This window comes from Cicer arietinum, chromosome 5 (genome assembly GCF_000331145.2).
Source record: "Cicer arietinum cultivar CDC Frontier isolate Library 1 chromosome 5, Cicar.CDCFrontier_v2.0, whole genome shotgun sequence".
In the NCBI taxonomy this organism is placed as follows: Eukaryota; Viridiplantae; Streptophyta; class Magnoliopsida; order Fabales; family Fabaceae; genus Cicer; species Cicer arietinum.
Window position 1 is genome coordinate 41,635,650 of NC_021164.2, and position 13,238 is coordinate 41,648,887.

At 32.1% G+C, this 13,238-nt stretch overlaps 1 pseudogene; it reads left to right on the forward strand.

The window, feature by feature from the left end:
- Nucleotides 1-2,038: 2,038 nt before the first annotated feature.
- On the forward strand, nucleotides 2,039-5,458 carry LOC101505416 (glucan endo-1,3-beta-glucosidase, acidic-like; annotated as a pseudogene).
- The last annotated feature ends 7,780 nt before the right edge of the window (nucleotides 5,459-13,238 follow it).

The following is a 13,238-nucleotide window of genomic DNA, read 5'->3' on the forward strand; positions in this document are numbered from 1 at the left end:
TTCGACGAGCCTTAACTAGATTATGTTTCTTCTTCAGGGAAATTTGTAGTAAAGTGATCGATCCTCAGAAATTACCGACATTGCAGAGGAAAATTGTTGTTATTGTGTGTGAGCTTAAAATGTATTTCCCACCCTCGTTTTTTGATATAATGGTTCACCTTATTGTTCATCTTGTTAAGGATACACAACTTCGTGGGCCAGCTTATATGAGATGGATGTATCCGATAGAACGATATATGAAAATATTAAAAGGGTACGTAAAAAGTAGAAGTCGACCAGAAGGTTGTATTGCTGAACGATACATTGTTGAAGAGGCTGCTGAATTTTGTACTGAATATCTGTCCAATGTTGAATCCATAGGGCTTCCCATGTCTCGTCATTCGGGAAGACTATCAGGAGAAGGGATAACTGGAAGGAGACTACTGACTATATCAAGGACAGAATGGGAGCAAGCACAATTGTATGTTCTGCACAATGATGATGAGGTTCAACCGTATGTCACAATACACATGGATCAGTTATCTAGTTTGAACATGAATAGGAATCAAAATTGGATAACTCGAGAGCATAATCGAAGTTTTATAACATGGTTAAATAATCACATAAAGTCAAAGTTTGATATAGACCCCAGATCAATTTCACAGAGATTGATGTGGCTAGCAAATGGTCCGAGTTTACATGTCTTTTCATACAACGGTTATGTAATTAAAGGCTACACATTTTATTCCAAAGAACAAGATGATCAAACCACTATGCAAAATAACGGAGTCACTCTCGTAGCTGAAGCGATGCATGTCTCAAGTGCAAAAGACAAAAACCCAATATCATATTTTGGGGTTATCGAGCGCATATGGGAGTTAGAGTACACAATGTTTCGTGTTCCCATATTTGGTTGCAAGTGGGCCGATAATAATAATGGTGTTCGGATTGATGAGTCAGGGTTCTTGCTTGCCGATTTTAATAGGGTGGGATACAAAGATGAGCCTTTTATTTTAGCATCGCAAGCTCAACAAGTGTTTTATGTCACTGATCCTGCTGATGATAAATGGTATGTTGTCCTATCGACCAATAAAATAAGTGATGATAACAGTAATGATGAAGATGTTGGTAATGATCTTTTATTTGCAACATCACAACCACATGAAATTGATTCAACTGATGATGGTTTATATCTTAGAGATGATCATGATGAGGGAATTTGGATTAATCTATCGATCTGTATCGTTAATGATCAAACAAATGTGAATCCCACCAAGAAAACAAGAAGGGCATCTTAATGTATTTAATTGTTTTATATAAGCCATGTAATATGAACTGAGTTCATGTAATTTAACTGTTTGATCTGCCAAAATTGATCATTTTAGTATTTGGCTTGAACTGTATTTGATACTAAGTTCATGTAATTTAAGTGTATGTTTGACCTGCCATAACTGATTTTTGGCTTATATTGAACTTGAAAAAGCTTTGTTTGAGTACTGGGAATTTATCTTGAACTTGAATTGATCATCCCAATATGAGCTGATCATGTAATTTAGCATTGATATATATATATATATATATATAGGTAGTTAAATAATTATTTGGAAAAAAAATCCAAATATAGGTATTTTACTTGAACTGAACTGTATATAAACTTGTAATTTTACAGCGTTTTTGTCCATAAACGTTATAAAAGCCTTTAAAAAAAATAAGGAGGTCACAAAGCTTTATTTTATACCAAGTTAAAAGGGTCTTTTAAAGCGCTTGTTGCCAAAACGCTGTAAAAGGCTTTTAAAAATAAAATAAGGAGGTCTTTTATAGCGCTCTTTCGAAAAAGCGTTGTAAAAGACTTCTAAAAAAGCGCTGGAATAGGGTTTTAAAAAATAAAATAAGGAAGTTTTTTACAGCGCTCTTTCGAAAAAGCGTTGTAATAGGGTTTTATATATAACTGAAAACCGCTTCAGTTTCCTCTTCATTACGTAAACTTCACTACGCTAGTGCCCTCCTCCTCTTCATTGTTCTTCTCATTGCGAACCCTATCATCTGTGTTATTATCCCTATGAACCATATTGCCACTATCATCTCCATTGCTAACCATCTCCATCTGTGTTATTATCCCTACAAACCATCTCTTCTCATTGAAATACGTAACCCTCATTACGTATTTCTGCAAACCATACTATGTCCTAAGAACCGTTCGTATTTATGCGCATTCTCGGTGTTCCTTCTCCTACGAACCCTACGTATTTCTTCTCACTATTCAGGTATTGTATTTATTAATTTTTTGTTGTCACTAAAATGCATGTTGAACTTATACTGCGACGTACTTAGACTACTACATGTTGAACTTGTTGAAGTTATACTGAACTGCATGTTGAGCTTGTTGTAGATAAATGGATACCAACAAGGATTTAGATCGTCAAAATGAGGAAGTTGTCAACCCTAAGACTTATGAAAATAAAGTCAAACATGGTGCAACCATCATGCAAAATGTCATAAAAGCAAGGAGTAGTGGCATAAAATTTGAGGTATACTATACTTTGTTTGCTGTTTATTTTTTATCTTTTTTGAAAGCATGTACTTACTATATGAGTTTATTAAGTCAGATGGAATGAAAGTGGTCAGCCAATTGACCTCAACAGTTCCACGTTTGTAAGTTATATTGGGGTTGTTGTTCGTCAGAATATCCCCATCACAATTGACGATTGGAGAGATAAGGCGTTGAAGGATGCGAAAGATATAATGTGGACAAATATACAAGTAACTTTTTTGATCAACTTTTTTGTTACTTATAATTTTTTCCATTGAAATACTTTACTCAAACTATATCTTTATTTCGTTTGCAGACTGCTTTTGCTGTTGACGAGGTGAGAAAGGCTTACGTGTTGAGAATTGCCGGGAAAATACACCGGAGTTTTAGATCTCACCTCTCAAATTTCTATCTAAAAGATCGTGAAGGAAATATGAATGCTAAAGCTCCAAAAATATATAAACATTATATATCAAATGAAGAATGGAGCGCATTTGTAGCAAAACATTCAGACCCCGCATTTGTGGTAAGTGATTAATTTATTAGCATTTGTGTTTTATCATTTATATTCATAGCGTATTTTAAATTTTTATACGATTGTTATTTTTTTTTTATATAGAATATAAGTAAGGAAAATCGTGAAAGGGTAAAAAATCTGACGCACCTATACAAAAAATCTCGTATGGGATATGCACGTCTAGAGCAAAAACTTGTAAGTAAATAAACATCACTTTTATATAATGTGGTACATTATAAGCTATAATTTCTAACTAATATTTTGTTTATGATCTTAACGAATAGCTACAAGACACCCAATCTGATCAACCGTTGGGTCATCATATCTTGTGGAAGGAAGCTCGTGTAAATAAAGATGGAGTGGTTGATAACGAAAAAGTTCAAAAAGTAATAGAACTTTGTGTAAGTATATTATCACTTTAATATTTTTTAATATTGTATTTTAAAAATGATATTGAACTTATCTTTTTAATCCTACGTGTATTTTAGGAGAATCTCGAACAAAGTTCGGAAAATCAAGAGGACAACAAAGCTAGTTGCAGGGACATTCTCGGTAAAGTATTTAATGTTCCTGAATAGTCCGGTCGCATGAGGGGGAAAGGATTTGGCGTAACTCCTAAAAGCTATTTTTCACAAGAGAAGCACCAAAATCCATCTAATGAGGAAGTACTGGAGAAGCTCAAATTCCTATCAGAGCAAGTGGCACTCTTGGTGAAGACGAATAAAGACAAGCAACTTCCGGATCAGCTCCCACATGAAATGCAAATGGAGAGTGAAAACGCGAGTTGCAACATTGGTCTCAACCCGAGGTAATTAATTACTTAATAAAATAAGAAATTGTTTCACATACTTATGTATTAACCATTGATTTAGGGTCTCACTTCTAGCGTGTTGTACTTATCCTCCCCTACTCATCGCAAGGTCGGAAAAGGAACATTGTACAATACTTTGGGAGAAGTATTGCACAACACACCGATCCCTGCGGGCCATGTCAAAGTATCAACAGTTATTGCTTTGGAACCAAATGCATCGTTGCCTATACAGGACAACGATACAGATATGAATTATGTGGACGAAGCAATTGGTAGTTACGTGGTATGGCCCACACATCTTGTTGCCCTTGATAAGGTATGTTTAATTAGTTGAAATGTATGTTTAATTGATATGTATATTTAATTGCACGATATATGATTATGATTGATTGTATTTAATTGCTGATTTTTTTTCGCTGTTAACTTTAATTTCACATTTATTTAGATTCAGACAAAGTCTAAATGGAATGATAAGAAGATTCCCAGAAATGAGTCAGTCACATCGCCGGAAAAGGTTTGTCACATTTATTTTGTAAGGTTTTTCATTTTTTCAGATTCAATAAACTAAAAAACTAATTAACCTCATTTTTTCAGATTCAATCCAATAAACCACCCGCACAGCAAACCAGTTGCCATAATAAACCAGCTGCCGCACCACAACTGGATGTTCGTTATAAAAATAAAGCTGGAAAACTTCAAAAATTGGAGGGTAATAAAGTTGGCAAACTTCAAAAGCTGGAGGGTAATAAAGCTGCCAAAGTTGCTGCTCAAAAACTGGATCGGGGAAAATCAGTTGTTGCTTCTGCTCCTAAAATAAGTCAGTCATGCCTTGCTCGATATGGGTCGTGTCTTGACATACAGGTAAAAACGAATTGGGGCAGCAACAACGATTCACGCATCATAAGCACGGATAAAGCTATATTCGGAGATGAGTATGAAGAACTACTTGAAAAAGAGCACATATACGAACTTCTCAATCATAAGGAGTTGAGTGCTATTGTCATACGAACTTCTCCATGCCTTACAAAACATTCAAAATGCAATTTCATCTTTCAATTTACAAATCAAAGTTTCAATAGCAATAGACATGACTTTGATTGCTAATTCCTATCCACCAAATGATGGTGATTTCAATGAAAAGTCATATATACAACCAATAATTAACTTCTTAGTAAACAATGGGTCACCACTTCTTGCAAATGTTTACCCTTACTTTGCTTATATTGGTGATGAACAAAATATTCCTCTTGACTATGCTCTTTTTACTCAACAAGGAAACAATAACTTTGGGTATCAAAACCTCTTTGATGCTATATTAGATTCAAGTTATGCTACTCTTGAGAAGATTGGAGCATCCAATTTGCAAATTGTTGTGTCTGAGAGTGGATGGCCATCAGTAGGTGGAGATGGGACTACAATTGAAAATGGTGCTACATATTATAAAAATTTAATTGATCATGTTAAGAGTGGGAATGGGACTCCTAAGAGGCTTGGTTGAACTATTGATACTTACTTGTTTGCCATGTTTAATGAAGATAAAAAACCTAATGCTGAAACCGAAAAACATTTTGGTATTTTCAATCGTGAGAAATCACCTAAATATCAAATAGGATTCAATTGAAAAAAATTGATAATTTAAAATACTATGAATAAGTGTGTTATGTGTGCACATGTTGTTCGTGTCTTACTATTTATATCATGAATTAAGTAAATAAAAGATTATTTACATATTATTTACTAATGTAGTTCCCCTTATATATTTAAGTTTGTGTTTGAGGTCACAGTGGAAAAAAAATACATAATTGATTTTGTCTCATACACGACTTGATAGTAAAGATCATGCTTCCAAATATCAATTTGACTATAAGTGATAAAAGAATGACTTTTACCTTGAATAAAAATATTTTTATTAAATTTTACATCACATTTATTTTTTTAGTATCAAAACATTCAAACATAAATCACATCCATCCAAACTTCATTTTAACCAATTCAATTTTACAAAACCACGTTTATCAAATATTCACGCAAAGAGACTTATCAATCTTATAGTTATTTCATACATTTCTTTCCTTTTGGATTGGTTCAATGATACTAAGGTGTACAATGGTTTGAACAAACCCGATGGACATGACCCAAATCAATTAGTTTAGTTTAGGTTTATTCTTTATGGATCTAAATTTGATTTGATAGTTGTGGGTAAATTAGACGAATATTACCTCTCCACCATCGCACTCAATTGATCAAGGAAAATTTGTACTTGTTTTTATTTTTTAACGAGTTTAAAATTTAGGTCTTCGCTCTAATGAGTTAGATTTTTCCACACTCATTCACATATAATAAATTTAAAAGTTATATTTACACAAAATTATGTTTTTAGTCATTTATCTTATTTATTGTTACACTTGTATCTTTTTTTATTCTCAAATCAATTATTTATCTTTTAAAAAGTACACAAGTTAATCATTTTTTTTAAAAAGGTTTGTGGTGAGAAGCTACATTAGCAATGTTAGCATTTTTTTTTATTTTTTTTAAATTAAAAAACTCATAGCAATATTCATATCTTCATTATATTATTATTAAATTCAGAAGAAAAAAATACAAAATTCAAAAATAAAAACCCTCAATTAAAAAATAAACCAAAGATTTAAAAAAAATTCAAAAACTCAAAATTAAAAAGCAAAAATATAATTACATGTTGCAGTAATTAGCTAGTGTCACACTATCTCAAGTGCATGTATCGATTATTGTGACACAGTGTACTGTTGGGTGGGCTCATTCTCCAAATGGAATCCACTAGTTTTATTAGTATTAGTATTATTATTATTGAAAAAAAAGAAGGTTTTAATGGGTTTGGCTCACGTGAAGGAAATAAAAAGGAATTTAGAAACCCCTAAGAATTAGAACGAAAGAGAATGGCAGCCAGAGAAGAACAATAAGGGTTTGGTTCCGGTGGTGGTAACATGTGTGTAGCAAACTTGCTCCGTTTGATCTAGAAATTTAGTATGTTATTCCTACCACTGAGTTTGTTATTTTAATATACAGTTTGAGTAGTTTTATCTTTTCTGAGAGTTACTTTGGAATACCCACTGTAGTGGAAGGTTGTGATAAGGTTGTTATTGTTGATTGATGTTCCCTATTTTTATTAGGAAGACTCTGGTGTACCCATTAATTATTGTAGTGGAAGTTTTTATTAGACTAGGTCCTGTGGATTTTATTCTCTCAATTTGAGAGAAGTTTTCCACGTTAAAAATTGTGTTCGTCTCATATTTTATTTTCTGCCAATTATTTTTGTTTTGTGAAATTGTATTTTCTGTTTGGTCATTTATATGCACATGTGGGGAAAAATATTCCTCATTATTGAGATAGTTATCGTTAATTATCGCTGGTTTTTCCCAACAAAGTGGTATCAGAGCTCGGTTATTTGCTTTGTGCATTTAAATGGAGGAGGAAAATAAAGGTCCCAATATGATTAAACTCAACTCTTCTAATTACACACTTTGGAAGACTCTCATGGAAGACATGTTATACAGTAAAGATTTGTATGATCCTATTGAGGGTGACACTGCTAAACTTGCAGATAAATCTGACGTTGACTGGAAGAAGATGAATAGAAAGGCAGTGGCGTTGATCAGGCAGTGGTTGGATCTGAGTGTATATCCACATGTTGAAACTGAAATAGATGCTAACTAGATTTGGGAAAAATTAAAATGGTTGTATGAGTGAAAGAATGTGCACAATAAAGCATTCTTGATTCGGAAGCTGGTGAATATGAAATAAAAAGATAGGAATTTAATGGCAGAACATATGAGTATTTTTCAGAATACAGTAAATCAGTTGACAACTGCATAAATTAAATTAGATGATGATTTGCAAGCGTTGTTATTGTTGAGTTCCTTGCCTGATAATTGGGAAGTCCTTGTTGTGACGTTGACCAATTCAGCTCCAAGTGGAAAGTTGAAAATGTCAACAGTTAAAGAGAGCATGTTGAATGAAGAAGATCGAAGATAGGAACATGGTTTGATTGGTTCTTCCTCAAAGTCATAAGCACTAGTTATAGAGTCACGGGGGAGAAGTCAATCTAGAAACTTCCATAGACGCGATAACTCTGAAAGTCGTAGCAAGTCGAGGACTAGAAAAGAAGTGATATGCTCTCATTGTGGCAAAGCAGGTCACATAAAAAGAAATTGCAGATTCCTTAAGAGAGATCAATCAAGGGAAAGAGATGAAGACAAAGAGAAGAAAAATGATAAAGATACAACAACAGTTGCATCTGTTAGTAATGTCTACATTGTTTGTGATGATAATTCCATAAACCTTGCATGTCAAGATTCAACTTGGATTATTGATTTTGGTGCCTCATATCATGTTACTCCTAGGCGTGACTTCTTCTCATCTTACAATGTTGGTGATTTTGGCATGCTAAAAATGGGAGATGAAGGAGTATGTAAAATTATCGGTATGGGAGATGTTTGGGTTGAAACTGGGATTGGTTGCAAGCTTCAATTGAAAAATGTTAGACATGTACCTAATATTCATCTCAATTTGATTTTGGTGAGAGTCTTGGATATTGAGGGTTATCACATATACTTTGGGGGTGGTGGTATATGTAAAATCACCAAAGAGTCCCTAGTGGTTGCAAAGGAGCAAAGTTCCACTTCTTTCTATAAGATGCCTACGAAGCTATGCAAGGAAAAAGTGAATGCAGTTGAAGATGCATCTTCTGATTTATAGTATATGCGCCTCGGTCACTTGAGTGAGAAAAGACTTAACATACTTGCGAAGAAAAACTTTCTTCCTGTGAAAGGTACGTCTCTAAAAACTTGCACCCGTTGTTTTGCTGAAAAACAACATAGAGTTTCTTTTCATAATATTGGTCCTCATAAGAGGCAAAATATTATTGATTTAGTGCATACTGATGTTTGTATGATGGATAGTAAATCTCTTGGTGGTGCATCATATTTTGTTGCTTTTATTGACGACCACTCTAGAAAAGTGTGGGCATTTCCTTTGAAATCTAAAGTCCAGGTATTTGGAGTCTTCAAGCATTTTCATGCAAGTGTTGAAAGAGAAAATGGAAGGAAATTGAAATGTGTTCGATCAGATAACAGTGGTGAATATAGAGGTCCATTTGAAGAGTATTGTAGAGAACCTGAAATCAGGTTTGAGAAAGCAGTTCCAAAGACACTTCAACATAATGGTGTTGTGGAGAGAATGAATCGTACGATTATTGACAGAATCATATGTATGCTCTCTCATGCAAAATTATCGAAATCCTTATGGGGTGAAGCAATGAAAACTACAGTGGATTTGATCAATCTTTCTCATTCTATTCCACTTGATGGTGATGTTCCAAATAAAGTGTGGACATGGAAAGATGTCTCTTACAGTCATTTGATAGTTTTTGGCTGCAGATGTTTTGTTCATGTTCCAAGAGATGAAAGGTTCAAGCTTGATAGTAAATCCAAACTGTGTATATTCCTCGGTTATGGTGATGAAGAATTTGGTTATAGATTGTGGGATCAGATTGACAAGAAAATTATCAGAAGTCGAGATGTGATATTTCTTGAAGACCAGACTATTGAAGATTTTGATAAAGCTGAAGAACATAAACCAAATTCCATAAGTTACATTGATGTTGTGCCTAAACCCCCTGCAGAAATCTTTGTTGATGGGTGAGATATACAGGTAGATGATGAGAATGTAACTGATGATCATGTACCTCACCATGATGAGCAAGTTCCAGTTAAGCCACCAAACGAGTTTGAGTTGAGAATATCTACTTGAGAACGTCAACCTTCTCAAAGATATCCTCCACATGAGTATGTGATGATCACTGATAGTGAAAAGCCAGAGTACTATCGAGAAACTATTACAAATGTTGATAAAGAAAAGTGGTTAAAGGACATGCAAGAAGAGATGAATTCCTTGCATGAGAATCACACATTTGATTTGGTAAAGTTGCCTAATGGTAGAAAAGCACTCAAGAACAAATGGGTATACAAAATAAAGGCATAAGAAAATAGTTCTCAACTAAGATACAAAGCAAGATTGGTTGTGAAAGATTTTAATCAGAGAAAATGTATTGACTTTGATGAAATTTTTTCACCTGTGGTGAAGATGTCCTCTATCCGAGTTGTGCTTGGGTTAACAACTAGTTTGAACTAGAAGTTGAACAACTTGATGTGAAAACTGCATTCCTTCATGGTGATTTGGAGGAAGAGATCTATATGGAGCAACTAGAGGGTTTCGAAGTCAAAGGTAAATAGCAGTTTGTGTGCAAATTAAAGAAAAGCTTGTATGGGCTCAAGCAAGCACCTCGACAATGGTACAAGAAATTCGACATGAGATTCAACATGAGCAATTGCAAACCTGTTAGTACTCCACTTGCTACTCATTTTAAATTGAATTATGATAAATGTCCTACAAGTGAGAAAGACAAAGAAGAGATGAAGAAGGTCCCTTATGCATCCAAAGTTGGTGGTTTGATGTATGTTATGGTATGCACAAGGCCAGATATTGCTCATGCAGTTGGAGTTGTTAGTCAGTTTCTCTCTAATCCTGGTAAAGATCATTGGCAAGCAGTAAAATGCATTCTCAGATACCTCAAAGGCGCTTCCAAAGTGAGTTTATGTTATGAAGGTGGTGAATCTGTGTCGGATGGCTACACCGATGTAGATATGGCAAGTGATCTTGATCCTAGAAAATCTACTTCTAGTTATATGATGATGTTTGCAGGGGGAGCTGTGTCTTGGCAATCAAGATAACAAAAGTGTGTTACTTTATCCACTACTGAAGCTCAGTACATTGCAGCAACTGAAGCTTCCAAAGATTACATTCACTTATATTGATTTAATTGAAATAAGATTCTTTAACAAATAACTATTTTAAAAAAGATTACATTCACTAAAAATGTTGTACATAGGGTATATTGGCAGGATTTCTTCTTAGAGTATGAGTATGAAAATTGATGATAAATAATGTTTAGATTCTATTGCAATATTGGGACATTATTTATAAAACATATCACTCGCATTAATGTCCAACAATAATGTAGTTCCATTACAATGTTTATATATAGATGGATGAGTTGAATATACTTATATAAAACAAAAACAAAAACTTTGATATATCAAAAACCCGTGCCGTCTATATTTTTGTTTCATGGCTTTCTTTTTTAATATTGGTGTCTTTTTGTTGCGTCACGTGTTTATTGGGTTGGAGACATCTAAAATAGGTACACTTCTCGTTTGATCTTTGATTTAATTATAGTATGTTCAATTCTTTTCTTTTTGTGATAATTTGGGCGACTGTCCAAAGTCTAATATTTAAGGGATTAATTTTTATAAATATATAGTGTGACGTCAATTTATTATTAACTGAATAAAAAATTTAGATGAGTTGAATTTCAAAAACTCAGAGTAAAGAAGTGCTTCTAGATTATTCACTACAAAGATGATTATATTGAGAGTGAAAATTGAACTCGTAACTTTTTTTAATAATATATAAATATTTAGAGAGGTATTGATTTTTAATTTAAATATTAGTAACATACGCAATTCTTATGTCCTTTTATAGGCAATTATGCACACACAAAAAAAAAACAAAAAAATAAGAAAAAAACAGGTGAAGAGAGATAAAACAATGTGATTGATATTTTATAATTCGACAAAAATAATGTTATACATGACAAGACACTTATGTTCTTTAAGTTTAGTTCAGTATCTATTTAGATCTTTTAATTTTTTATTTTCTAATTTAGTCTTTTAAGGTATATTTTAATTTCATCGTTATCATTTAAATTATATTAAAATAAGTATACAATTTTATTAAAATATTATTAAAATATAATTCAAACAACGTATTGGATTGGATTGACTATCAATGCTATTTTAGAGGATATATATATATGAATTGTTGTAGAAAATTTGAGTTCTCTTATAACAATATATTTAGATAAAAAAATATTAATTGATTTTTGTACATATAATAATTGTCTAACAAAAAAGAGAGCGTTTGTTGGTGTGAGATGAGTTTAAGTGTTTTGATGCAATAAGCTCTATTCACAACTATACACTCTAGTACATCTTTTTGATAAAATAGCATTATTTAGAAAAAAATTGTGATATTGTTAAAATATAGTACATGTGTGGTGCAGATCGTTGCAAAATATACTCTACCATTCAATATTTGTTTAGAGTGTATTTGCGAGATAATTATTTGAAGATTAAGTCTTTATTTGAGTATTATACATTCATTTATTGTATTATTCATGTTTATTTGTCAATTGACTTTATTAAAAAACATTACATCTCAATATAGGAAATATAAAATTTAGATAGAATTGTCATAAAATATTATTATTAATTTTAAAATATCTTAATTACATGTTGCAGTGACTGGCTAATGTCACACTATCTCAGGTACATGTATCGATTACTGTGACACAGGGTACATTTGTTCATGCCAAAAATTATTTTCAATTGTAAGCCAACAAAAATCAGCAAATGAACTTGCCATAATTTTATCTGAATCATGAATGGTTGGGGTGATCATGTAACAGTTAGAAGTCATTTAAGTATTAAGTTTTCTAATCTTATTCAACTATATCGAACATTATTTGATTTTTGTAAATTAAATATAGTCAAACTATTGGTGTAAGTTGATAATTTGATTCAATAGAAACGAAGTTCGCTATTTTGATGGAAATATTTAGTGAAAAATGATGGTTATTTTTTTAGCATTCATGATCAAAGTATGAAGAAAAACACACATGGGCAATACTATGAGTTGAATGAATGTGGGAAAATCAACCCAAATAAAATTTAAACATTATATTTTGAGATACATATTTGTATTTCAAAAAACTTGAAAAAGATTTTAAATTATACAAACATGTTCGAAAAACTTAAAAAAAGTTTTTTGAAACACAGTTTAAGTTTTGTAGAAAAATTTATGTTCCCGAAAACTTGAAAGGAAAAACCATAATACAAATTTCGATTTTCAAAAACATAATTATATACAAATTTCTCTAATCATTCAACAAGCTAAAATTATGATATAATAATTTCACTATTTATTATTTTATTTCTATAGAAAAACATATGCATAATTAATTTTTTTTGATTAATTGGCCTAGACTATAATATAACCTGATTTCAATATTAATAATTAAAAAATTATTTCAATTTACTTATTAGTTAACTAAAATTTTGACATATAAATTAAAAGATTTATGTCATTAAGTCATATATCTCATACAATAAAAAATTATATAATATATCGAGCAAATCACGAGACACATAAAGTCATTAATTAACCAATTAGATAGACATTTGAAACTTTAATTCTAATAAACTTCAAATTTTGGTTTAATTGATAAAAGAAAAAAATATACAAGA